The sequence below is a fragment of the Octopus bimaculoides genome, chromosome 14 (genome assembly GCF_046866305.1).
Source record: "Octopus bimaculoides isolate indiv1 chromosome 14, ASM4686630v1, whole genome shotgun sequence".
NCBI lineage: Eukaryota > Metazoa > Mollusca > Cephalopoda > Octopoda > Octopodidae > Octopus > Octopus bimaculoides.
Genome location: NC_142941.1, coordinates 303,155 through 307,261, shown reverse-complemented (window position 1 = coordinate 307,261; position 4,107 = coordinate 303,155). Strand labels below are relative to the sequence as shown.

General features: G+C 36.7%; 1 long non-coding RNA gene across 5 annotated transcripts in view; it reads left to right on the top strand.

The window, feature by feature from the left end:
* The first annotated feature begins 1,875 nt into the window (after positions 1-1,875).
* LOC149132554 (uncharacterized) overlaps positions 1,876-4,107 on the top strand; it is a 299,591-nt gene continuing 297,359 nt past the window's right edge. For 4 of the 5 annotated variants that reach the window (XR_016244134.1, XR_016244135.1, XR_016244137.1 and 1 more), the window contains exon 1: positions 1,876-2,106. This is a non-coding gene — a long non-coding RNA (uncharacterized LOC149132554). The remainder of the gene's footprint in view (positions 2,107-4,107) is intronic. The other variant, XR_016244139.1, reaches the window with a different exon arrangement.

The following is a 4,107-nucleotide window of genomic DNA, read 5'->3' as shown; positions in this document are numbered from 1 at the left end:
AGGAAGTGTCCCTCATCGTTTATTATCTTAGCTGATCGGAAGTATTATCATGTATAGGTTCTGTCTTGCTGTAAAAGATGGGCTGCAGCAAATGTTCTGCTTTATCCCACAGATTTTCACATCAGTTGCTTGACCTTAACCAGTTGAGCATTTCCCTAAGTGGCTGATGGCATGTGCATCGCTAATCACAATCAGAAGTAGTGGGGGAAGCATCATAGGTATGTGTTGAAAAGAATTATTTGGGGTTTATATATATATATAAACTTAGATTTGGTTCAGGCCATGTCTAATTTAATAGCACCACCTGATAGGATTATCTAAATCCTTTTTACAGTCAAGTTTTGTTTATGGTCCATTCAAGTAGTGAGTTTTTGTATCCAGGCATGGGTGGCTTGTCTGGAACTCCTTGAAGAAATCTGTCCAGACTCCATTTAAAGCTGATAGGATCCTTTTCCTCTTGTATCTGTTTCGGGACAATGTGAAACAGGGCAGGGCCTGTTGAGGAAAAGAAATTATGCCGCAGTGTACCTATATGTTGTGATCCTGAATTGGGCAGGGGACGTATGGCCCGTGGTCCCAGTCTTGGATGAACCTTGAAACTAATTTTCAGATCGTTTGGGCAATGCTGGCGGTATATTTTCCACATCGTACTGATGATGTACCGCTCGCGGCGGCGGCGCTGGAGAGAGTAGAGCTTGAAGGCTTTAAGTCGGTCCCAGTAATCAAGATCAGTCATGCCTTCAATTAGTTTAGTGAGTGCCATCTGGGGTGATTCAATCCTCGAAATGTTTTGTTTTGTATGGGGAGACCACAAGGGGCAGCAGTATTCAAGGTGTCGCCGTACAAAGGAGGAGAAAAGTGGAATGATGGACCGGAAGGTTCTTAAGATCCAGGAGCTCATCCTACGAGCTATATTGACCTTATTGTTGATGTGAGCACTCCAACTGAGATTGTTGTCAACAATTACACCCAGATCTCTGATATTATTGGATGCCGTGAGTGGTTCCCTTGAAGGAAGAGAGTATGGCTGTTTTAGTATAGACTTTCTTCCAAAATGCATCAGCTCAAATTTTCCCTCGTTCAGTTCCATTTTGTTTTTGTCTGCCCATTGACTCACAGCATATAGATCAGACTGGAGTTGGGTTCGGTCTTCTTCTTCTTTGATGATTTGCTGGAACTTAGTGTCATCAGCAAATATTTTCATTTTGCAGTGATTTACGACGCTGGAAAGGTCATTTATGTAAATTATAAAGAGGAGCGGGCCCATGACAGTCCCCTGAGGGACACAACTTGTGGCTTTTGCTGGGCTTGATTGGACCCAATCGACCACAACTTCTTGTGTTCTATTCTCCAGGAAATACTTAATCCAGTGTAGAAGTTTTCCACGGACTCCAACATTTGCCAATCTTGTGAGTAGGATATTATGGTCAACCCTGTCGAACGCTTTACTGAAGTCAAGATATCAAGATATATGACATCAGCGTTCGAACCTGTTCTCAAGGCTTTAAGTGTATATATATATATATATATATATATATATATTTCGTTTTTGGATTTGGTTTGCAAGATTTTTTATGTGATTTCGTGTGTTGAAGCATATTCTGTTGTGTCTGGGGAGAGTAATTTTCTTATCGTGCCTTAAAATTTGACACACTCACCGTTAAAATTTCCACTTATTATTTTTTATTTTCCTAAAATTTTCGTTGCGTCTTGCAACCTTTTCATTAGTCTTGAATCTCACATATATATATATATATATATATATATATATATATATATATATATATATATATATTGTTAGGAAATTATAAAAACGATAAAAACGTTTTATCGTATAATGTTAAGTTAAACAGGTAAACAGTTTTCATGCTTCACCGTAACGTCAGGATGAAGTCCATTGTCAAAATGGGGGAAGCTAGGTGGAAATAGCCAAACTGTGAAACTCTAACAAATTGGCTAGACCTTAGCAAACCTTTATAAGGAAAAGTAATTATACACTCAGATTTTGCACTTTGTGTTAGGCATTTATGGAATTATTTTACGCGCCAGGAATTCGCCAGAACTTTTTGCTCGTCAGTTTTAGAATAATTTCTGTGTCACATCTGGGTGAGTACAAAAAAATCTCTTATTTTATAATATTTATTTGAATTTTGAATTTTGTGTCGTGATTTTGCTAGCTATTTTCTTTTAAGATAAATGTTAAAAAATTTGTATAAATAGCTGAAGTGTGTATGCATTAATTTTTCTTGCAGCCAAATTTTTGTATTACACAACTAACTGTAAATTTTGTCTAATGGTTACTCAGTACGCTTGTATGAAGCAGTTTTGTGTGAATTTAAAGCAAACTAGATTTTTTGTTTGACTATTTAATATTTTTTACTACTATTATTGAGGTAGTCTGGCAGCCGTTTTGTGTCATGAACTTTTTAGTTTAAATGGTTGCTTTGACATTAGATTTATTTATGTTTAGGTGTAAGGTTCTAAATCCAAGGTTCGAAAACCGAATTTGTGAAGCCAGATTTTATGAAATCCAAATTTTCGAAATCCATATTTTTTGAAAATCAAATTTATGAGGCCAGGTTTTGTGTGGCCAATTTTGGTGGAGCCAAAATTTGTGAATCCAGAATCACGAATCCAAGATTGTGAAATCAATTTGGTGAAGCCGGGATTCTGAGTTCGAATTTCTGAACTATATATACTTTACATTTATAAATATTTTTACTGCACATCTAATGTAGCATTAATATATTTTTGTTCGTATATATTTTTGTATTTTGGCTGTTTTTTTTTATGCTGACACTTAATTGTTAATATTTTACAAAATACTTCATGGTGTGTTGTTGTTTGGGGTTCACCCCATCCTTGATGGTTGTGTAAATTCGGGTTATGGCCACCAGGTCGTAACAATATATATATATATATATATTTTCTAACAAAACTGTCCGATGAACGGGAACGTGAAACTCAGAGTAACGGTTTTTTTTGTTATATTTCTGCTGCTTTTAAATAAAGTATATATATATATATATATATATATGTGTGTGTGTGTGTGTGTGTGTGTGTGTGTGTGTGTGTGTGTGTGTATACAGGGTGCGATGAATGAATTATCGTCTAAATTACGCAAAAATGAAATGATACTGACATCTCATTTTAACAGATATATTTACCAAAATTACATAAAAATATCTTGAAATACTAAAGAGTAAATTTATCCAATAAAATCGCCATTGGTTTCAACCACGGCTTCCAGACGACTTCGGAATCTCCTGCAACTCTTCTGAATGATCTCCTTGTTTAAGTTGGTGAATGCTGCCATAATCCTTGCCTTCAGTTCATCTGTGGTGTTGCAAGGAGTTTTGTTGGTCTCTTAATCAACGGCGCCCCACACATAATAATCAATGGGGTTGCAGTCGGGGGAGTTAGGTGGCCAGTTGTTAGGGGTGATGTCACAGAAATTGTCTGACAGCCATGACTGGGTTCTCCTGCTGGTGTGGCATGGGGCAGACTCCTGTTGCCAGATATAGGGTCTTCCAGCAGCCACCCTCTTGACCCAGGGCAGCACTACCTCCTCTAGGCACATGATGTAGGCCTCCGTGTTGAGTCTGAGGCCATGTGGGAAGACGAATGAAGGCATAACGTCGCTATCACTAGTGATCACTCTAAACACCATGATGTTGACTGGATATTTGATTTTTATCCCTCTTGGTACATGTTCTCAGATCGCACTGTCCTCAGATTGACACCCAAACACTCTGAAATGTTCGTATTGGAGCTTCCGGCGTGTCGTTTCCAAATTTCTGGCTGAGTGAATTGCATTATGGTGCTGTTTTTCTCACAGACGGTGCCCAACTGACCCTGCTATATTGTGTAGTCGACAAAATCAAAAACAAATTATGCGCATGCGCGAAATTAAAAATATAATATAGTGTAAATTTACCCATTGCACCTTGTATGTATGTATGTATGTAATATATATATATATATATGTATATATGTATGTATATATGTATGTATGTATGTATATATGTATATATATATGTATGTATATATATATATATGTATGTATGTATATATATATATATGTATGTATGTATGTATATATATATA